The 24,481-nt window shown below is 39.8% G+C and overlaps 1 protein-coding gene across 12 annotated transcripts in view; it reads left to right on the top strand.

The window, feature by feature from the left end:
* Window positions 1-24,481, top strand: part of GAB1 (GRB2 associated binding protein 1) — a 96,366-nt gene that overhangs the window by 3,548 nt on the left and 68,337 nt on the right. The window lies entirely within an intron of this gene.

The following is a 24,481-nucleotide window of genomic DNA, read 5'->3' as shown; positions in this document are numbered from 1 at the left end:
CCACCAGATATTTAAACACATCTGTCCTTGGTAAAGCAAGAAAGAAAAACATGAAGAAATAAGAGTAAGTCTTAAATTCTCTCCTAGAATAACTATGCTCTTGTCTGGGGTAGGCTAGTACTCAGTAGGACACTTGGATGTGCATTAAATTAGAAAGAATCTTAGCATTGATGGTTGAAAGTCTACTGATGTAGTATAATCATTCCCAGTATTCTGAGGGAACCTCACCAGTGCATATAAATATCTCAAAGTCTGGGGCCAAGAGGTCGATGCCAGACTCTTTTTGGTGGTGCTCAGTGACAGGATGAGGAGCAATGGCCATAAACTAAAAACACAAGAAGTTTCACCTTAACTTGAGGAAGAACTTCTTTGCATTGAGGGTGGCAGAGCACTGGAACATGCTGCCCATGGAGGTTGTGGGCTCTCCCTCTCTGGAGACATTCCAGACCCACCTGGACATGTTCCTGTGTCAGCTGCTGCAGGTGACCCTGCCTAGGCAGGGGTTTGGACTGGATGATCTCCACAGGACCCTTCCAATCCTACCTGTTCTGTCGTTCTAATATGTCCTACTTAGAAATAGGTTTTCTTAGATAAAAGGTAAAACTCCATCAAACATACTGTGTAGACTAAGCATTTTGGGATAAATTGGTTCAGATTTTCTGTATCTAATAGGCTTCCCCATTCTTCTTACAATTCAGAAGATGATTTTTGACAGTAAATTAAGCAACCTTAATTTTGATGTAAGTGAGGCTAAAAATCCAGTGTTTATTTGACTATTCCTACTGACAGTTTATTTAGTTATTTTAAAGAAATGAGTTGAAAAATGAGAAATGGCCTTGATCTCCCTTGATCTCCCTAGGGTGTAAGGGGCACTGGTATGCTACAATAGCATCCTCTTACTTTCTAATCTTTTCAGTTGTAGACAGTGACTAAAGAAATGTCAGATTATTAAGATGCTTAATTGTTATTGATGTTTGCACTAGAGGCTCAGACAGCATAGGTACAGAAGTGGAATATTTTGCTGTTTTTTTGGTTTGGTAGTTACTCTTTGGCACTAGTCACATAGGTGCATCTTCTGTTTTCACTAATACTTAAACGTGCTAAGATATGTAAGGATTTTAAGAAATGTTATATTTATCAGATTAGTTGTAATTTGGTAAAAGCTGCAGTGCCTGACCAAAGCCCTATTATCTGGAAGACACCTGTTTGTGTTAGGCTTTTATTTGTGATCTTTCATCGGCATAATGAGCAAATTTATGAAGCTGGTTGGTTTACACGAAAAAACCAAGCCAAACTAAGATGAGCTTGTCTGACATCATTCATGCTGTCCCCATGGAACAGGGTCAAGTTAACTCAAGAGAGATGAGTATTATCAAGAAACATTATGTGACATCTTTTGTATTCTGAACTTGATTGTGCTTGTGCTACTCAAGAAGTTGCTGAAGAACTCACAGAGACTGGTGTTCAGGCAGGAAACCTTCCTTCTGGAAGGAAGTTTGACCCTCGCCTTTTGCTGTGCACTGGTCAGAAAACAGCAGTTCAACTTTTGATCCTTTCAAACATAGGTTAGTAAACCCTAAACGATGAAGTTGAAGGCATGACTAAACACAGTGTTTTTGTGGATTATAGAAGGAAGTTACATTGTTTTGTGTGCCAATTGAAGATGCTGATACGATCTTGAGTATGATTTTAGGGCTGTAGCTGCATCCTGAGTGAGCTATTGGGGTGTAAGGCTCACTTGAGGAGCATGGAATTCATCATACAAGTATTTGTCATCTTTGATAGGATGTCAGCAGCTGGTGTTGACTTTGCTGCCCAAGCTGCAGCACTGTTAGTGACTGACCTGTGGTGCATGCTCTGAATTAACTCCCAGAAGATGATTGCAGAGAGTAAGAGCAGGTACCAGCATATAAACCAGATTAAGAAGTCTAATATGTGCATAGTAAGATTATCTTCGGCTAGTTATTTTAATTTTTATGTAGTTTACCATACTATTAATTTGAGCATTTCTGAGCTTGGGGGGTGAGATGGTACTTGAACCACTTGAATGCTTTTTTTTTCCTTGCTGTAGATAGGAAAATTGGAGACCTAATTAACAGAAATTGTTCTGTTCATCTTGAAGTGCAGGTGAACTGCTGGATATATAAAATAAGCCAGATATTCTAAATATGTTAAATGATGTGAAAAAATTTTCCTAACATCTGTGAAATAATTACTCCTAATTTGAGAACACAGTAGCTGAGAAATGAAGGAACAATCAAATTCTGACTTTTCATGATATTGAAGGTGGTTCTCATTTGGATGTATAGCAACTTATGGATACCTTTTAAGTATTGCTTCTGTGTTTTGATAAGTTTGTTAATGATATTTGGTGCAGCTAACCACAGGGGATTACAGTTCAATGAGAAACTAAGAGAGAGCAGGGAGAGGAAGAGGAAAAACAAATCACTGTCTGCTACTTTCTTGATGCTGCACAGTGGCTGCTCCTCTATGTGTGCACAAAGTCCTGCAGTACTGAGGCATGTTTTATTTTTGTCTTTTTTGACATGACTTTTGGATTCTAGTATTAGAATCGAATGCACTCTTCTACAGATATTTAGAAAACATTTACTCCCCACTAAATTTTACTGATGACTTTCATAGAACTGTTGGCAAAAAAAGTGAAAGGAACATCAGTTATTCAAAACAGAGTAAATTTAAGGAAGAGGATAAGCCTGTGGGTTGTAGGTGACTCTGGCTTGGGTATCTTACACTTCTTTAGTCCTTCTTTCATCTTTTCCTAATCTAAAAGTAGATGCCACTGAACTGTATTGAGTGAAATATTTTCCTAAATCAAGAAGAGGAGTACAACTGATGAGGTGCAAGTTTTGTTTTGACACAGAGCTAAGATTCACCTCCTTATTTTTTTATTCCCACTTTTGCAGTGTTGCAGTGACAGACTTCTTGAGACCTTTTCAGAATTACCTTAATGTGCTTCAGTGAGTAATCACTTTATTGCCAATAGAAGCAAGTTCAACTGTTGCAATTTAATTGCAGTATTTCATTAGGAGGGAGAGACCTTATGTCTTGCAAATTACTTGAGCAAGGCATGCAGAAAGATCACACAGAAAGGGATAATCTTGTCAAGGCAGGTAAGTGTTGTGTACAGGTGAATATTGTACTACAGTACAGTAATTTGCTGCTATTTTAGGGACTCTAATGTGAATTCAGTTCCTTATATGTACAAACAACTAGCTCTAAAGGAGTACTATGTATTTCTTTCTTTTTTCTTTTCCTTTTTGTTTTTTTTAGAAGGATGGAGGGAGGATTCTGCCATCTCCCAGCTGCAATAATATACTGTTTATTTTCAAGTCCCTCTTTATCAATTCTTGATTATGCTTCTACATTGGTTCTTTTATGAATTCTCTTGCTTATTTCCTTTAGGAATAATGTTCATACAGTTACACAAATCATGTTAGCTTTGTAAGTATTGTTCAGTGCAATATGCTAGGTGTATTTGCGAAGTTGTTTTTTTTTAAAGAAAAGCACCCCTGGCTTCCAATAAAAGGTTACGTAGTAGGTTTTTATAGTTGTGTTTGCTACTAGCTGTTGACAAAGGTTTTGTTTCTCATGATGAACTTTTGAAACTCTTTTAAAACATGCCACAGTGCTTTTAGTTGTAAAAAGTACTCTTATGTTACGTAATATCTGACTGTCTCCCTAGTAGTATCCAGTGAGGAAATGTTTACAAGGTAACTTTCTGAATGAAAGAGACTGAATTAGCTGTTGAGCTCTCTAACCATCTTTTTCTTGGTATGTTTTTGTTTTTCAACTGAGAAGGAACATATCTAATTGTTTTTTATGCCTAAAATTACAACTCTATGATTAAACTCCCTGAGGTTATGGTGACACATTTTTCTTCCTTTTTTTTTTTTTTTTTTTTCTTGGTAAATGGCAGTTATTTGGGGTAAATGGCAAATGGAGTATTTGGAGTTGTCTCTCTTGGAACTGGTGGCACAGCAGCATGTAATTAAAAAGGTCAGGCAGCTATGTCCATAGCTTTATAAGGCTTGTGTATTATTAAATATAATATCTCTGCATAATGCAAATAATTCTGTTTAAAAACATACCTGGAGAAAGAGGTGATACTTCAGCTAGGAAGCTGTGCCAAGATCCAGCCTCTCCCTTCACACAGCCAAGTTTAGGCCCCACATCAAGAAGTGAATTAAATGAAAAGCTTTTGCTCCTTTTTATTTTGTACAGCAATTTCTTGGCAGACTGATTTAATAACAATTACTCTTTTTCAGGAGCTGTTCTTGTTCTTTTGACTGAGAATTTCTAGGAAGCCAGAAAAAAGCTTTTCCCTCTCTGTGTTTTTTAAAAGGAGGTAATTTTTGCCTTCTGCCACAGGCTGGCTAGCTCAGATGAGAAACCTTGGTGGGGGTGGCCAGTGGCTGCACCTGGTGGCTGAGGATGGTGGCCAGGCACTGGGGTCACCTTGCCTAACAGGAGAAAAGCAACCTTGTCCCTTTGTCTGTTCCCAACACGAGTTTTCCAGCCGTCTCACTGGTGACATGTGGGTTGTTCTGCTGCTTTGTAAGTGAAAACACAATGTTAGATAAACCCTTCATAGCAGTGGAGATAGTGGCTGTCGCAAAATAAATCTGCTTCCCCACCCTCTTCCCAGCACAGCCAGCCTTGGGGCAGGGTGATGGCAGAAGTGCTCCCTCCTTCTTCCTGGGTAACCAGTCTCCACCCTGGGAGGAATGCGATGGGTTTCAGTGGAGAGGGCCAGCAGGCTCCTCTCTCTGGGGGCTACAGCCACCACCAGGCTCTTCAGTATTTCTGCCTCAAAGGAAAAGGGGGAAGAAGAAAAAACCCACAAAATTAGACTTTGGTTTACTTTCTACATTGTCTGAGGTTTGGGATTTAAAAGCAAAATAAATCCTCTGTAGGTGTTTATTTCTAACAGTAGGAGTTCACTGGATTAGATTTGGGGTATGGAATAATACAGGAAGCTTTTCAAACAGTTCAAGTGACCTTTTTATGCAATCAATACAGAAGAATTACAGTGCTTTTGGGAGGGATATTAAAAGGGTTAATACACAAATGATATCAGATGAAAAGTGGATTTTGAGTTTCAAAATAGAATGCTGCCCATTTCTAAAAAAAAAAAAAAGCCGTTCTTAATGTTATGTGTCATTTGTCATTTTCCCTTTGTATGAAGAATAACTGCACTGAGTCAGGTAATGTGTTAGACAAATGTTCCCATTCACACTTAATGCATGTTTCTGTTACAGTTTTCTGATGCTTGTGTTTCCATGTAGATTCTTAAACAGGATCAGATGTAGTGAAGAAGCTGCACCTGGTTTTGGGATGGTGCAGGGAGAATTGCTGCTTTATAAAGAAAGCTTTTTGAAACTGGTCGTAAGTCCATATACAGAATTTAACAAACATTTATGGATTTTAAAAATGCATATACGTATCTGTCATCCTTAAAAAAAGAGTAAAATACTGACAGCAAGTGTGCCCCTTTGCAGCAAACACTGAAAAGTAAGGAATTTATTAGGAAAGAGATGTGGGGATAATTATTTGATGCTTCTAATGGTTGTTGTAAGGATTGGTATGTGTTTGTTTCATCAATAAACAACCAAGAAAGAAGATGTCAGTGTAATGTATGAACTTGATGTGAATTGACAATTTGTCCTTGCATTGTTTAATTAAACAAAAAGAAGGGGCAGGGAGAAAGAGAGGAGTGTTTGGAGTGTAGTTTGAAACAGAAGAGGCTGGTGTTTTCCAGGGCAAATGAGGCGGTGGAATGCTCTGCCATGTGGTATCCACACTGGGAATGCAGGAGATTCTGGGTAGGCTTGGAGAGAATCACATGAACACTAGGCTGTGATAAGAGGAAACTTGTAAAATATCATGTTGTTACTGATTCCTTTGGTTCACTTGTGTGATCCAGCCTTTTCCTAGTTCTGCTGATGTGCAGGAAGAGAGTCAGAGGTAGGCTGTGAGTGTGATGCCACCTGGCAGTTCTGCTTTCCTAGAAAGTAGTGATCTATATTAACTTAATTTGAGATTTAAGCTACAAACTGACAAAAACTTGTTCTTTTTGAATCTATTACTTGTTACATAATTCTGTGATTTCTTTTGGTGCTCTTCATTAAAGAAATGTTTTCTTTCAATTACATGTTACACTGGGTGATGTTCTCATGGTGCCCTTAGACAAACTTGTTGTTTACAAAATCCTTCCCCGTTGCTAAGGGAGATACCATCAATAAGTGCAAGAGTAGGGATGTCAATAAGTGCATCTTTCTGAGTCTTGCATGTCCTGGTGCGTTTCCATTCACTGTTTGTATGCACTTACTGCTGAAATTATTAGCATCATGCTGTGTGACCAAGTTTTGCAGTCTAATGGCTTGTTACTTAGTGTGAAATAATGCCCTCAAAACTGAGGTCATGTCACACTCTTAGTTATGACGTATCTAATGCAGTTATCTGTGTACACAAATGAAGGAAGATTGCATAAGCTTCTCAGCACTGTGAAAAGTAACTAAAATGATTCTTCAGTACCAAAGGTCTGTCAGCAGAGAGGACACACTTTTATTCATTTAGGAGTCAGTCATTACTAAAATAAAACCTGGGTTGTTTTTGGTTTTTTTTTTTTTTTTCTGGAGTTTTGGTGTGGGAAAGGGAGAAATGGGGGAGGAGGAAGATCTAAACTGAAGAGTAGCATACAAGTGACTCATTAGTGTAAATTGGGAAACTTAACCCTGGTTTCATCCCAGGGTAATATTGTCCAAAGACAAGTAACTACAGAGTTTTCTGCTATGGTGTGTACTTCAGTGCTAAGTTAATTCACAGTCCTTTGAATTTTTCCATGATCTGATGGCTCTGTTGATCTGTGAATCTCTGTAGCTCCAGGAAAAAAAAAAAAAAAAAAAAAAAAGGAGCAGGAATTTATTGTCTGATTTATAAAGAGAATGACAGGAAGATCTTTACTGATAAAATATAATGGAGGCACCACTGTCATTACATAAATTTGAGAGTATTCTTTGGTGGGGTTTTCTTACAGTACAGCCATAACTCACTGTGATACAAATCTGCTTGTTTGCTGTTTTAGCCATGAAATTGGCATGTTAATAATGCAGATTATTACTGCAGTTTGATAAACTTCAAGCTTCTGCTGGGATCTAACAAACTGTGGATGAGACATGCAAAGTCGTAAGCAGCACAGCTGTGATTGTTTCCAACAACTGCTGGGAATGCAGTGCTATTCCCATTGGGGTGCATCTCCTGCCTTCTGCTTACGGGAAGAGGTTTTCCTGACAGTCTCTGCAACCAGCATCAGACAGCTGGAGAGTGTTCCTAACTGCCTTAGCTGGCTGGAGAATGAACTCTTTGATCCTTTGCTTCAGGAAGTTTTTATTTTTAAATAGAGGGCAAATGAAATGCTCTCCGAAATCTCAGTCTGCTTGAATAAAATAGGGAATAAGGAAGACTCTCATCTGTCCTTTTCAACTGGGAGACTGAGCTGGACAGATGTTTCTTAGTACTGGGGAGGAAAGTCCCTGGCTAGGACTCTAGGAGGGTTAAAAGGCAATGGAATCATATGGGGACCTCCTGCTGCAATGATGGATTCAGCCCTGCACAAGTGGGATCAAAGATACAAAACTTGTGTCTCTTCATCCTTTCTTCCTCCTCCTTCCTCTCATTGCAACTACTTTATGTTTATTTTTCTACTTTTAAATTGCATAATTTAGTCCTTCCTGTCACTTCCTAATGTCTGAATCATAGGTAGCTCTTCCTGCCTGCAGTAAACGAATATTTTACTCCTGGCACCTTTCCAAACATTGAGATGATGCTTATGAAGGTGGAGGGGGTCCCTCTGGCAGTGTGCTTGGGAAGCTAATTCAGGTGTGTACAGGTTGGGTAAGCTGCTTACTGCATGCTTCTGTGCCCAGCTGATTTCCTTGTCTTTCCAATCTTCCAAACTGATGGAGTTGCTGGGCTAATCAGGGCTAAGCAGGTGAATGGTAACAGATGATAAAAGCAGAGCATAAGCTATGAGCTTCTGCAGTTAGTAACAGTAGCAAGTAGATTGCCTCAAGTCCTGCTGCTGTTGGTGGTGCCACTTGGCTCTCACACCTTTGCATATAGGTACAGTGCTGAGGTACAATGGTGTGAGTCATCTAGCTAGGCACTTGGGAGAAACACTGCTTGGTCTAACACTCAGGCTTTCATCATTTTTTGGATTCTTTCACTGTAAGGCAAGAAGATAACACAGGATACTTTGGAGCATGTGTCAGCCTCATCAGCCTGCTGTATATCTTAGGCCACATTTGTAAAAGCTGCAAAATAGAAGTGTGTCATCCTCATTTTCCACGTTATTACTCGTCTTTCTTAGCTTTGAAAATCCTTTATTTTATTTTTGAATTGACTGTGACTCCAGAGTGATACAGAGAAGACACAGCTGACACCCATGGAGGTTTCCCACCTGTCCTGTTGCATTTGAACTCTTTTTACTGGTTACTGTCCTTTATGAAGAAAATTCATCTTGAGTCATCATAGACCAGCCTCACAATATGTTGAACACTACAGCTCCTGCACTGCATGTGGAACTATTAAATGGACTTAATTTGGTAAATTGAGACAGGAGGCGAAAGATACAGTCTTTTGTTTGGCAGCTTTGCACTTGTACCTTCCTGCTCATCTGTGCCTCCTCACTTCCCTCTCTGGTTCTTACTACTAAGATGCAAGAAGGTGAAAATAAGTTAAATATGTTTAGGATAGATTAGATGAGGAAAGAACACCCTGATTATTAGACTGACTTAATTGTGCTTTCTTGTAAAAGATAAAGAGATTGCCTTTTTCTTAAGTTACAATTTACCCTGAGTTTTCTGACAGTGTTGTGTATAGCATGGGAAGCATATCCTTTATACAGATGATCTAAAAAACCTACCAAAATAATTTTGCAGGTTGTGCCAATAAGACAAAGCAGCAGAACTCTAGGCTAGTTTAGTACCAGTTTAAGAAAAGACAATTGAAGCAAAAGAACCCTGCTATTACATGCCATAGGAATGCCTCATGTTCCAGTTTGTTCTGGCTGAGGCTACATATGCACAGGGATGTGAGGCTTTCCCTTGTGTCATTTTTTCTCATCCAGTCAGTAAAGGAATTAATGAAGTTCCTCAGAAAGATAAGTTTGAGAGACTTTGAACCTGAGAGCTTGTTTTAGTTGTGGTTGGGTTGGATACCCTTTTTGCCATCATTCCCTACTTGCAGTGTTTGCCTATGTGTAATGAAATAATTTACATTTTATTTTGCAATAGTGGGAGGAGTTACTTTTTCCTATGGCTGGGGTTGAAATTACTTTTCTGTCTGTGCAGTATGAAAGTAATTTTCTTGGGGGTGGAATTTGGGTAATGTACCATTGTGCATACTAGGGAATTGGAAAGAAAGCGTTATAATACAAGACAGCACCCTCTTAATAGTATATTCTAGTCTACAAATCATGGCAACCCCTTTCATAATAATACTGTACCATGTGGAAACAACTACATGAAAATATTTTTATCTGTTTGCTACATGCATTTTGGAAATCTTGAAACTTAGCAGTACATATTCAAATAAATGCCATGTTAAATACTGTAGAAAATACTTATGTGTCCTTTCTACACCATGTGGTGAAAGTTCTGCTGAATCAGAAACAAAAATATAAGGGCTGGGTCCTGTAATTATAGTATTATATGGCCTGTCTACTATTGTCTTTTAAGCTTGTAATATAAAATGTTTTGGTTAAAATGAAGATAACACTTAACAAAGTACAATTAAACCAAATTTTGCAGTCATTTGCGTTACTTTGTCTTGTAATGGTCCACAGTACTATTTTATCAGTTCTTGTCAATAAACATCACAGTGGTGTCCAAATCTTTCCGTTGGAATTTGAGGCTATTAAATTATACTCTTGCACTGAATTTCAGTGATTGCATTATTGTCATACATCTGAGGCAATTACAATCTTGCCTTCTCAAAGGATGTTGGGCTTTTTAGTTCTTTAACAAGACATAAGTGGTATTGAAGTGAAATCTGATGGAGTGTTGTATGATTTTTAGTAACTTGTTAAGCAGCGCTTCTGAGTTGCTTGTGAAATTTCAGTAAGTCTCATTGTAAAGTGCAAATATTTCTCTAGGCAATTGAATTATGCAGCCTTAAGTTGCTATTAAACACCTATATGGTATTATGAAAAAAATCATCCTAAGCTTTATAACAAAACTGGTGACTGTGGACAGGTGTAAGCCAAGAAAATGGTTGTGGCTATAGTAGAAACATGCTTTCCCATGAAAATAAAATCCAGGGATGTAGCCACTGTAATTGTGCAATACATTATCATAAATGTGATGTCATAGTCTCTGCAACTTTCTGAAGGGGTAGTCTGATTTTGAAATCAACCAACTAGTGAATAACAAGCCTCTGAATTGGCTGACACAACAGCAGACAAGTCTGCATCATTTGGGGAAAGTAATAATCTCCTTGGTGAATTAAACTATTTCAAAATAGAACTTGTTGACTCAATTTGTTAATCTTGGCTTTTCATGAAAAAATGCAGCATCCAACACTGATTAATTATTTTTTTATAACACATCCCTAAACTGTGGGCTACACAGTTAAGAAGAGACTGATTGGAAGACAGTTCCTTGAGGCTCTATTAAACATAACTTTTCTTAACTGCAGTTTTTCTTTGGTAGCATTCAAACATCCTTATTCACCTGTAGAAAAAGGTCCCAAGATGCAGATGGGATTGCAGGACTGAGCTTTTGATTTATGAAGACAATTTCACAAGGGTGAAATTACCCAAGGGTGTATTGTGAAGATTAGAACCCAGCAAATCTTTAAGATTTCAATGGCATAATACAGAAAGTTTGTTTGGGATAATTATTGTATGTGATAACAGGGACATATTGCTTGAACTGTAACTCTGTTAGTCATGTGTTATTGTAACTTTAAATAAAAAAAGGGAGAGTCCTCCCAAGTTTCTTATGGGTCTTGGTTAAAAATTAAGTATTGTTAATAAAATTATTTGAAAGAACAGGTTGAAATTCAAATGAGTGTGGTAAAATTTATCTCAATGTCCAAATAAGGATATATTCTAAATGTAATCATGCACAGTTTATGTTTTTGAGTGATTACCAGAACCTCTTTATATATATATATATATATATATATATATATAGTAATTAAAGCAGTTGAAACAGCTTAGGAATTAGTGATGTGCCAACAAAATTATATCTCTTTGCCTTCCTAGTAAGAAATAGGAGAATCTTCACCAACCTCCATTCCTGTGGTGTTAGGTAAAAACACGGGTAAATAAATAAGTCTTGCAGTGTGCCAGGAAGGTTATCTGTGAGGGGTCAGCTGGAGCAAAATTCGGAGCCAAGAGCCTTCCTAGAAGGCTTTGTCCTGGCTCAGTCTTTCCTCAAGACTTCTGCAGATGCCTGCAGAGGCCTACATGTGACCTTTTCCAAGCTGATACCCATTCATTCTATTTTTTTTCCCTTTTCAACTTTATTCACTTTAGAAGCAATCAAAAACTCCTTGCTTGAGCTCTTGTCCTTAGCCATGTGTCATAATACCCTGCTACTCTTGTGACTTAATTAATATCTTTCCTAAAAGGTAGTAGTCTTTTATTTTCCTTTTTTCCTTTTCCTTTTGGTCTCACTTTCCCTTGAAGATCTGCAGCTTCTGTGGCAGCTTGTATCTGTTCATCTTTGCTCTGCCTTGCCAGTGATCTGTCTGTGAATGGCTCCTCATGCTCATTGTATGTAAACTTTGCATCAATGGCACACACTCAATCTCTCTGCTCCTAAATGCTGCCTTTCTCAGACTTATCTTCTGTATACTACTACCACTAATGTTTTACTACCAAATTGAATGTATTTTCTGTTTTCTTGGAAGTTGTCTTTGCAGCTGACATCTCTTCTTTTAACATACACCCAACATTTTTCTGACATTTAAGTCTCTTCGCCACTAGAATTGCCATTCCAGGAGCTTGTAGATGGCCGTGCCCACATTCATCATTGGCTGGGCATGTAGGCGTTTACCAGACAGAGCTCACTGTAGCCGTTTTTGTTTTGTTATGGTTTGGGTTTTTTAAAATTGTTTTGGTGGGTTTTGTTTTGGTTTTTGTTTTGTGTCTGGTTTTGGTTTTGGGGTTTTTTTGTGTTTTGGGGTTTTTTTTTAATGTCAGTCCTCCCTGAGCCTCCTTTTCTCCAGGCTACAGAGCTCCAGCTCTTTCAGCTGCTCCTCACAGCACTTGTGCTCCAGACTCTTCTCCAGCTCCATTGTCCTTCTCTGGACATTCTCCAGAATCTCAATGGCTTTCTTTTATTGAGGGGCCCGAACCACAGCATTTGATGTGTGGTCTCACCTGTGCTGAATACAGGGGGACAATCACTGCCCTGGTCCTGCTGGCCACACTATTGCTGATCCAGGCCAGGATGCCACTGGCCTTCTTGGCCACCTGGGCACAGCTGGCTCGTGTTCAGCTGCTGTTGGCAGCACTCCCAGGTCCTTTTCTGCTGGGCAGTTTTCCAGCCACTCTGCCCCACCCTGTGTTGCTGCCTGGGGTTGTTGCAGCCCAGGAGCAGGAGCTGGCACTTGGCCTTGTTGAACCTCACACCATTGGCCTTGTCCCATTGATCCAGCCCGTCCAGATCCCTCTGCAGAGCCTTCCTGCCCTCCTGCAGATCAGCATTCCCACCCAACTTGGTGTCATCCATGAGCTTACTGAGGGTGCGCTTGAACCCTCATCCAGATCATTGATAAAGATATTCATCAGGACTGGCCTATATATCTCTAAATGCCACAACTGTTTTTTCTTCGTAGATTCATAAAATGCAGTCTTCTTGAAGATTGTATTTAATGCCATTCATAACTGCACTATATCTCTATAGAAACTTATATATTATTATCTTTCCTGACTGCTCTAGCAGATTTATTTATGGTTTTGAACTCTGCACTAAGTTTGGGATTAAGTGATAAAACTTTTCTGAACTATTAAAACTAGAGGGTGATTTTTGCATTCTGTTCTCAGTCAGGATTGATTTCTCCTATTATGTGTACCAGGGATCTGTGAGGTTATTCTATTCACTTGTGTATTTTTGTGAAACGCTCTTATGTCTATACTGAGGGAAGGAATTACATACAAATTTTTCAGAAGACTTCATAGTGGAAAACATCTCTCTCTTTGCTTGGAAAGAATGTAGCAGGCTTTACACGTAATTGCTCTTTTTTAGTCTAATCTAGGCAGATTTAGAGATTCCTTTGTAGTTTGGATTTTGCCCATATGGAAGTCCATGAAGGGCCAAAACGGATTGAATTTGTGCATGGACAGAATTGACAGAATAGAGACTGGTGTGCACGGGAATTATCTCTGGTCTTTTGGGAGCACTGCCAAGATAAGCTGCTGTCCTCTGTATCAGCTGTAAAGTTTCTTTGCGGTCATCCTTCAGAAAAGCCCCAAATAGATAGAGTACATGGTTCAAATTCCACTGAGATATGAAAGCTGACCCCTAAAGGAATGCAATTTTAACTATAAAGCCAAATTTTCTTTCATTTAATGATCTCACTACCCTACTAATAAAATAATTACATTTTTTAAATTTTTATTTTTAATGTAACAAAACCTGAAGGCAATGAAGTTCACAACATGCATTAATTCTGTCATCTGAATGAGGTAGAAAGTTTTGGAGTCTTCAGGTGCTTTGACAGCATTAGTCGTATCTTCCCTGGACTGTGCCTCAATTGGTACATTTCTCCCAAATTGTGTCAGGCAAGTCTGAAGTGACTTGCAGCTGGAACATACATTTACAGTGGTGACATGGCTGCTGGGATTACTGCTTTCTATTTTCACAAGTCTTGACAAATTCTCCAAGAGTGATGTGTGACAAAGCAGAATTAATTGCTATGCACAGGAGATAAGCCCTGTATCCTATGTGCCAACCCTTCCAACTCAGAATATTCTGTGATTTGATGATGTAATCCAAGCCTGTTGCTGTCCAAGAGGAAATAGTTGCATGAGCCCCCCTTACCAGGATTCTGCACAGATCAAGGCACCAAGGGCTGCTGTCAGTTGAGCTAAAACTGACTAGGCTGCATGTTTTGAGTTTTGCAATGACCTTGATTAGGGGAAAAAGATAGAGCTGTTTGCATATCGATGGGAAAGCAAACTGGAAGTGATCCAGACCTGTTTGTGCACTCTCCAGTTGTTCTGCTGCATCAATCTGTGCAAAGTATTCCTGAAAGGGGAGTCCAGGAGGGGGGTGGAGAAGGTGATGGTGTGTTATTTTCTGATCTTACTAACCAGCAGTGTTCTTAATGGGAATAACTGGAAATGAGGAGGCTACTCAGGTGTAATGAGGTTTAACTAATGTAAGCAATGTTTCAACTTGTTCTACTGCATGTTTGCTCTAAGGCTTGTTTATGTATTGTATAAGCCAAACTAGCCTGTCTTGTTGGGTGAGTGTGGTAAAGTCTGCAGAGCTACGCGAATGTACTGTAATATCTTACATGGCATTAGCAAAATACGCCCCTGTGCTATGACACACTAATGGCACATGGCATCTCTGTGCTTTTCAGACACATCTCAGGATGATGGTACCAATTTTTTGCAGATTGTGGGAAATCAGGCACGCTCAAAAAAATACCGTAATACCAGCCTTTTGAATTAAAAAAATAAATCAAGGGACATGAATTCCTGACAGAGGCAAATGGGAGTTGCAGTTTTTCTTATTGATGGTCTTCTGGATTGTTCTGAAATACAGTGAAAATGTGTTGATGGACAGTTTGTATCAAGTGAGGTGACTTATTTTTCTTCTTTTAAAACCTCTTTCCCAAGCTCACTGCCTTATTGGTCTTCTGGTGACCTTTTGGAGTTCATCACAAGAATATTTTTGGTATTTCATATAATATAGCTGCTATGAACAGCTTCTTTCACTAAGAAAATCTAGGGTAATAAGAATGTAGCTGTCATTGTTCATAACATTTCCAATGCTAAGGAAATTTTTCTTTTCCTCTTGGACTAAGCTTCATGAGTGAATATGAAGCAAAATATCAGAAAGAATTTTTGAAGTGAGCCAGTTAATCAGAGCTAGTGTAAGTTGATCACTATTGTGCTGAACAGAAAAACATTAAATTAGTCTGGTGTTGAACCAAGTTCTGCAGTTAATATATGTTTTACCAGTTTTGTTCATGAGAACTGCTTCAGCTATAGAATCAGGTCTGTTGTAAAAATCTGGGGCTTTGATGCCTCAAATTACTTTTGGAATCCCTTTTGAACATTAGTATGTAATACTTGTCTCCAAGAATTTGAAGTTTCTCAAAAGAGTTTGTTTCCCTCAAGAGAATTATTCGGAATAGTTATTGAGATGAATTGAAGTATCTAATTACAATTCATTGATTTAATGACCTTTGAAGAAAAATGTTTTAATAACATAGAAATATTTAATTATTATTTCTGTTACAGTAAAAAATAAAATATTTTAATTTTACATGAAAGCAATAATAAAATTTAATCAGAAAACTAAAAATACAGCTCCACTGATACATGTTTCCAGATGTTTTTTTCTTCTGCTCTTCCCACTCTCCCAAAAGGTTGGAAGGAAATGTAGCTTTATAATCTTTGATTTTCCCGACTTTTCCTATTTTGAGAGCATTCCTAATGTGCTTATCATAGTTTGCTTGGAATGGATTGTTCTGAGTTTCTTAGGGTAATGTAAAGTGGAGATAGTGAGCCTATACTTATGTATAGACTACCATGTGTCTTGCGTCTCAGTATTTCTGAGCAGTTATCTGATCTCCATAATCTGTGTTACAGGAAGGTTTGTGCAAAATGCTGGTTTTACAGTTGGAGAGGCCATGACCCATAGTGATTTTTATCTGGAAATAGTAGCTAGAAAGGAAGATGTTCCCTCATTTGAAACTTCTCAGTAGTTTGATTTTTTTGTGGTTTTGTTGGGGTTTTTTTTCATTATTTGAATTTTCATTCCAATTATTTTGTGTGCCATGTAAGAAACTGCTCTTTTCAGACTATAGTGATATTAACCAGGTATGTGGGTACCATAGTGTCGCTACAGGCCCCCAGTCAGGTAATAATTGGCATTGACTCTGTGATTCTCAGAAGGCTGATCAATCACTTTATTATACTATACTTATTAAGAAAACCCATTGCCCTTACCGACAGCCACGATACAGGTGGACTCAGTTGGTTCTCCAATCCAAACACCATCACCATTGGCTAATTAAGAAACTACCCTTTGGTAAACAAATCTCCATAACACATTCCACTTGTTCACAACAACACGTGCAGCAAGTGATGATAAGAGTTGTTTATTATTCTTTTTTCTGATCTCACAGCCTTCCCCAGGACAATGCTTGGGAAAGTTGTGCATTGCTCTCTGTGGCCAGAGAGCTGCTGCCACACCATAGAGATGAAAATCTGGCTTTGCCTGGGATTCAGAGGTACTGGTGTGTGGTGTTGCATTTTAGTTACACGCAATGCTCTGTCTCACCCCTCAAAACTGTATGGTTTATTCCAAGTTTGTAATCCTCCCCTGAAGTATCCTGTGTTTGTAATCCCATTGGGCCAAATCTTATCCCATGGCCACTTGGGATCTTGCTGTTAAGTGTGCCGGTGGGATGAGCCTCTCTCTCTTAGCCGGCTCTCCTGGCTGGTGATTTCCCAGCCCCTCTCTCTCCCTCCTCCCCTCCCTCTGACACCATGCTGCTTCCCGGGGATAGGACCCCCAGTAAACCCTCATCTAATGAGCACCCTCAGAAGCTGTGTGGAATTCTCCTTGCCTGCCTGCTGCTACCAGCAAACTCACAGCTTGGGGGTCCCCCCAAACGCACCGCAACACTGGTGGAGCCAGCGAGGGGCAAGGAGCACCTTGGGGGTGTTAGACTTCACAATTCTGTATCACACCGTCTGATGTTCCTGTGTGTTGAGAAACCTACAGGCAGACACTCAGCCTTGAAGTAAAGTAAATTGTGACTGGTAAATTTTAAATTTACTCTGGAGTAGAACAGGTTTATTTAGCAAGCTGGAGATAGAAGAATTTATTTGTTGCTCTTATCACCTTAAACTGAGAGGATGCAGAGAAGAATTGAGTAATGTGGGCTGCATGCACTGTGGGTGATTGGATGGCCTTGTATATTTACATTTGACTTATTATGGTATAGTCATTCTTCTTCATCTTCTAAAATTAGCAAAGTGCAGCACAATTATAATACTTTCATGCTTTGGGATTAGCTTTGCATTTCATTAGTTCATTGGTTCTTGTTTATGCTATGTCAGTTCAGGAAGAAAATGTTAAACTGGAATAACTTGTTTTGAAAGTTCAGTACAAGTGTGTGCTTTCCTCATCTCTAGTTTTGAATCTCCCACCTCTTCTGTTAATGTGAGTGTCTGCCTACCTGTCCTCTCTGCTGAGTTGTAGACACCACCGCGGAGCAGCATCAAAGCGGTTTATTTGCTTTTAAATACACACATGCATTTGATGAGAAGTTTTTAGTTGACACCCCACTAAATCCTCCTTTTTTTTTTTTTCCTCCTCCCCCACACAAATATTTTTAGGACAAGATTTACTGGTAAAAATAGCAACAGGTTAGAGACACCTTGCTTTAGCTTGGTTATGCTTCTCGTTAGAGACTGGTGTTTGTGCTTGTCTGTGTAGTGGCCTTTGTCACCTGGAGGGCAGCATGCTGCAAGTGGCCACTTCTTTCTTCTAAGTCACAGCCTTCAGCAAAAGTTGGGGAGGAATTTTGGTCAGAAATGTGAGGGCAGCTTTTCTTCTCCCCCCACAACCTTGTTGGATGTAGGGCTGGAGGCTGCTCCCTGCACCTCTCCTTGCTGCTGTGGGGTTCTGTCTTGCTCCATGCGCAGCTTTCCAAGGAGACCACCAAGTGTCTCTGACTGTCCCCAGGGAACCCTCAGAAGTTCCTGCCTCTCTGCCTTAGGCTGGCATTGCTGCTTTGCTCGTGCACCTTGTGGGGTTTCTCTCACCTGGGCTGGGCACTGGTGGGAATGGAGGTGCCCGTGTTCCTATGGGAAGTCAGGCTGTTGTTTATCTTCCTCGAGCGCCGCTTTAAAGTTATCTGGCAAGGAGTGCACACTCTTTAAAGATCACAGTCTTGCAGTATTTTTATGAGTATTTTGAAAGGCAAAAGAGCACTCGGCTGGACTAGCAGGCAGATAAATGGATGTGGCCCTGGGGCCTCACGCGCTGCTGGAGCGCTGTGCTAAGGAAGCCTTCAGACAAAACCAGAAGGATGAGGCAGTCAGCAGTCACATTTCTCTTCCTCCTGTGACTCCGTCAAGAGGCTGCAGTGAAAGATGAAACAGTTGCCCTTAGACCAATCTTCAGGGTGTAGCCACATACTTCATCTTAGTGTCTTTCCTCTCAGTTCGTGTTAATGGAAATGGCCTTTTTCACCACACATTTTTCTTGCTTGCAGGCTTCTCTGTGACCTTGTAGTGGAATCATAAAAGCTCGAATCTTTGCTATCGCAGTACTTGCCATAGCAACACACGTCATAGCTGAATAATTATTTATTTAATGGGTTTAATTATGAAAACTGGGAAGGGCATTTATGAAAACTGGATTAGGTAGGGAAAAAAAAGCACTAGTTTTAAAGTAAAAACAAAAAGCAGCAACACTTTCATGAAACTGGAGACAGGAATAAGTTAAGTACTGCAGCTTTGGTTTTAACTACTTTACTTTCTTCTCCATCTGCCTTTTCCTCCTTCTTAATTGTTTTTTCTTGTCCACTTTGCAGAAACCATGCAGCTGCTTCAGTGTTTCCTCTCTCCCCCTTTTTCAAACCTATAAATACACTTCCTTTGTTATGTTGTTCCTTAAAAGCTTCACTTCGAGATAGCTTTGCTATTTAAAATCTTCCATCTTTCAATCTTCTGCTATCATGTAAAAAATAATTAGGAAGCCCGAAATCAAATGCTCTTTTTCAGTCTTCAGATTTTAGATTGTCTACAGCTTTCACTCTGTATATTCAGAAATCAGTGTTTCTATTGACATGCCTTCTCAGAAAGAACCATCTATAGGAATGAAATTTAAAGTATTTAAGAACATACAGAGACTAGCACATTTGTAGAGTAGAGAAACTGTGTATTTTTTATAACAATGACTGCTATGCTCTGGAGGATGTCCTCATTTATTCTTATCAGTATATACACCAAAAGTTACACAATCTGCAGCACCTGGTGGACTGACCTGTGATCAGTAGTTATTCTTTTTCCTTCATTCATGAAGCAAGAATGAAATGAGACAAATAACTTTATTGATTCCATTTCAAATTTACTGAAATGTTGGGAATCTTTCAATTTGAATTGATAGAGAACTCAGTAGCCATAGCAGAAAAATACCTGGACTCCCTTTCCTTGTCTCTGCTTTCATGCTACAAATACACTGAGGGTGCATTGTGAAATACGTCTTTGTGACAGAGCAATGAATTGTTAATCCAGGATGGGACTAGAATTTCAGATTTTTGAGCTTTTGGCATGGAATGAAGGGTGGGGTTTTGGAAGGAAATTCATTTGTTGCATATAAAATGCAAAGACTTGACTGAACGACTCAAAAAAATAACTTGGAAAAACTTTTCTGTTGAAGTTATTACTGGAGTCAGAAGCCATCACTAGTGAATATTCTTGCTCAGTCCTGATGCATGGAAGCAGAATTTCCTGGGTTTGTGATGTGTGTTTGTTTTTGCTGGGATTTTTTTGGGGGTTTGGTTTGATTTTTTTTCCAGTGCTGAAAAGGGAAGCTTTACGTGTTGGCTGACTTAAATACTCTTTTGGTAGTCTCGTACTCACTATGTAGGAAAAGTAGACATCTACTTCCCTGCTGCCTGCAGAGAGCTTTGTGGGACGTAATCTTTCTTATTTTCCTTGTAAAATTACTTTTTTGCATTTTATTTCACAGATGTGATGCAAGACTGTGTACAGGACTCACAGGCTGATAATAGTATGTTGGGAGAAAAGACTTGTCTTGATAGTTACATTCTTGTTGTATCTTCTCAGCTGCCCACAAAAGTCTGCATTTTGGAATTGCAATGAGGGAGTGCCTTAGACTTGGGAGCTATTCTGTGGCATTGCTCTTCACAGGAGGAATCAGCAAAACCCTTTTGGGTTAAAATCAGGAAAGAAAAAAGGAAAAAAGTTCTGAAAGCAGACTGTGGGGTAGTGAGTTCTCACTAGTCCAAATGATGTGTGAGTGACAGATGTATTTTTTAACCTGTGGATGCAAACTACCTGAGGGCAAATAAATTCATGTGCCCCCCGGGCTACAACAGCAGAGCTTCAGAAGTACGGTTCTGAAGCTTTGTGAGGTTCGCAAATAGACTTGGTGGTGGTCCAACAAAGCATACCTTTATGCTGCTAATTAATCTTTACTCTGCATTGAATCCAAGCATAAGTTTAATATTCACAATATTACTTTCTGAGTTTCTCTAGGCCTTCAAAGAAAAAGCCATGCCACGTTAAAAGTACTAATGCAAAGGTATGCAGAGGTGTGTACAAACTTGTATCTCTCTCTGCAGCTGTTTTGACTTGAACTGTCTCAGTCAAGCTTCCAAAATTTGGAGGAAACTTGAAGTGGAAAGTTTTCAATTAAAAATAGAAGGAGATCTCCCATTTAAAATCGTGACTCTATATTGTCAATTTGGATAACCAAGAGCTATCTGGGGTCATCCACAGCATGTTGTGATAGTGTTGGCTGAGGAACTTGGGGCATCGTTTTGGTGTCTGGCTTGTGTGTCAAGCAGATGCTTCCCTATTAGGGTGAACTTACTAGGGATCACAAATTTGTTGTCTGGGTGAAGGGCAGCCTTTGCATTTGGAAAGCCCGGTGAAGTTCTCACAGTGTCCTTTCCTCCTAAGCTACTTCCGTCTTTTCTGGGTCAAAGTGGTCCTTCTACACATGGGGCAGCACCCAGAGTTTGTGGTTGCTGGGGGGGGAATGTGTGTGTATATTATTTTTGTCTGCAGCAGAAATGCAGCCCATCCACAGTGGAGCTCTGTAGTCTCCTTGAGTGACTGTCCTAGTTTAATCCCAGCTGGCAATTGTGTAACAGTTACATGGGACAATCCTTCTTCTTCCCTCCCCTTTATATGCTGAGCATGGTGTTATATGGCCTGGAACATCCATCCCTTTGGTCAGTCAGGGTCAGCTGTCCCAGCTGTGTCCCCTCCCAGCTTGTACATCTCCACCCCACTCACTGGTTGTCGTGGTTTGACATGTCAAACCATGACACTGGTGGTCAGGGGTGAGAGGCAGAAAAGGCCTTGGCTCTGTGTAAGCCCTGCTCAGTAGTAACAAAAACCATCCCTATTATCATCACTGCTTCCAGCACAAATCCAAGTTACCCCATACCAGCTACTATGAAAAAAATGAACTCCAGCCCAGCCAAAAGCAGCACATTGGCACTTTCAGGAAAAATGGTGTAGAAGAAGATATGCAGGTGGACTTCTTTCCCTGCTGTTGCTTATCTGTGCTGGCTTCCTCTTCTCTTGAGGTGATGAATGCTCCTGCTTCCTACAGAAACTTTTTTTCTTATCTTGAATTCTGAGTAGAAACCTGGAGAGTAGCTGGTCTGCAGCAGCCAGGCCGTGCTTCCGAGGAGAGGTGGTTTACTGGGAGCTTTAGAAGTGAGCCTACGCCTGCTGAGAAGGAAGTGGTGGGAATAACACAAGACATTTGCATCTAAGAATACAAACAAGAAAAGCCAAAAGGAATAGAACTTTGTAATGTTACAGCCTTTTCCATCTTCTTAAAGCAAGGTCATTAAATTCACCCTTTGCTTCCATAAAGCTTTCACTGGGTGTGGGAAGCCATTGACTTATAATCCAGAAACTGTTGACAAAACCCTGTTTCCTCCACTGCAGTTTTTTCTTTTTTTTTTCCTGCCAGCATCTTGACAGTGAAACTCTATTTCTTCGGAGGAAGATCAGATGTTCTTTTAACATTGCAGCAAAACTGTACCACTTAACCGTGTTTTGGCGCATAATGTAATCAGCTTGATTGCTTTTTAATATGTCATTCAGTCCTACAGTTGCTGTCAGCTGGGCTGAAATTGTTCCCTTGGGGAATTTCAGTATTTCTTTCTGGTGGATCACAGTACCTGGTGGTAACAGGGTTTTTTTTCCTTAGGTGCAAATCTGTGTCCCCAGGATGACTTTAGAGGTGAGAACTGAAGCAAGATGTGAAAAATGTGCTGGGTTCGTGGTATTCCTCTGCTTTTACAGTGGGGAGGGAAAGGCTGAACTCTGCACAAGTACCAGGTGGCACAGCTGCACTGGTGTATGATACACATGCCTTGCAAGTTTTCTCTGGCGGAAAAGCTGAGGAGGATGAAGTGGCAACCTGTGGCAGCAGCTCTCTGGCCACAGGGAGCAAGAACAGACTTTCCCAGGCATTTTCCCAGGAAAGGCTGTGAGAAGATCAGAGAAAAGAATGAGAAATAATTCTTATCTCCACTTGTTGCACCTGCTGTTGTGCACATGTGGAATGTGTTATGGAGATTTGTTTACCAAAGGGTAGTTTCTTAATTGGACACTGGATGGTGTTTGGATAGACTGACCAATTAGCTCAAAGCTGTATTGGACTGGCTGTAAGGGTTACAGAGTTTCTTAATAAGCATAGGATAATATAATATAAGATGATATAATAAAGCAATTGATCAGCCTTCTGCAATCGTGGAGTCAACGCTAGTTATTACCCGTCTGGGAGCCTGCAGCAACAACAGCCTGGAAACTGTGCTGCTTAGAAGTCTTCCTTCTTGGATATTAGTTGTGCATGGCTTATTATGATTTAAGCACTGCAAAACTATTACTAAATTGTAACAGCTTTAAATGTGTTCTGTTTACTTCGCAAGTTACAGTGCCAGCTTCCATTAAGAGACGGGGTTTTTCTTTTTGAGTGTTTTGCTTTTGAAAAGCTTTATTGACACTATGAGGTGTGGATATAAAGCATACATGTGGCTGTGCTTTTTTTTCTTCCCCATCTGAGTGTTGTAGCATATCATGTTTAATATGACTGCGATCTCACTAAAATACCAGCTGGCTGAATGTGGAACCTCTTCATGTTATGCATTCTTGATTAATTGTGAACTAGACAGGTTTGAGTAGTTAAGATTCTCAGTTTTCTTATTGTGGTGTGCTGGTTGTAGAAAATATGGGTGCTTTCATTTCTCCTCTATTTAAAGGAAGTATGACAAAGCCCCAAACAAACCCATGTGGACTCGTAAGAAATCTGCAAGTGACATAGGTAAGAAATTACATTTGGCATTTTCATGTGTTTATGCTCGAAGTATTCAGAGACCTTTCTTTTAACAGCAATATGCCTAATTTTCTGTGGCAAGATGCTTGGCTGCAGCTTGAATGAGTTAAAAATGGCAAGTAGCTGTTTTATATATACTGGGCACAAAAAACAATTGAACATAATGAAGTACTTGTGAAGTGTCCTTAAGAAAGCAAAAGGCCTCTGTGTGGAAGTGTGAAGAAGGATTAAAACTGAGACAGTCGTTAATCCCCCTGCCTCTTTTTAAAGAAAGAAGGATTTCTAAGGAACACTGGAGAGAATAATATCGCTAAGTAGAAAGACTTAGACATAAAAGCATTTTGGTTAAAACAAGACTAATAACTCCCCCCTTCAGACTGATTCTGCACTGTGAGTGACTTTATCTTGCATAAAATACAGATACTGGTTTCTTATTTTCATGTCTACTTCTTTAGCCTTTCCTCCTCCTTTCTTTTCTCTGTAGAAAACATTTTGGTGAGGCTATTGATGCAAATTTGACCTTTAAGTTTTTGACTGAACAGCTTGTGTATCAGGAAATAGCTTAGAATGTGGAAGATAATTTATTGCAGGAATTTGGTGCACTTTATCACTCTTTGAAATTTCCAAGGCCTTTTAAAATTCCATCTCTCTAATCTTACCCTTTACCATGGGGAGGTTCTACTTGTGAAGTGTCCGCATGAGGTGCTTGATGGTGAGGCTGAGGAGGTGGCTGCCTTGTAAGTGCCTTCGTCTGTGAACAGCTACCCAGCAGGGAATGAAGCAATGTGTGGAATAAATACACTCCACAACTTGGGGTAGTTATGAAGTGGGTATGTATTGTCAGCACCTGACACAAGTGAGATAGTTCTCCAAAAACTTGTGCGGTGAGCCTTAGTCTGACCCAAATCTTTATTCCCAAAGGTGTTCATATGCAGGCAGGACATTACACAACTTTTCTATGCATATTCAACCCCTGGCCCTGCCTCTCCTCACCTCTCATGCTAAATAGGTCCATGCCCTACTGGACACATGTGGTTTGCTGTGGTGGTCCTGCGGGGGTCTCTGGTGGTCTCTGAAGATCGTGGTCTTCTTCATGGTTGAACTTTTGAACTTTTCTCTGTTGCGCATGTGCCTTTGGTCCTTTGGTGCTT

The sequence above is a fragment of the Taeniopygia guttata genome, chromosome 4 (genome assembly GCF_048771995.1).
Source record: "Taeniopygia guttata chromosome 4, bTaeGut7.mat, whole genome shotgun sequence".
In the NCBI taxonomy this organism is placed as follows: domain Eukaryota; kingdom Metazoa; phylum Chordata; class Aves; order Passeriformes; family Estrildidae; genus Taeniopygia; species Taeniopygia guttata.
The sequence above is the reverse complement of the archived record's forward strand: the minus strand, read 5'-3'. Positions and strand labels throughout refer to the sequence as shown.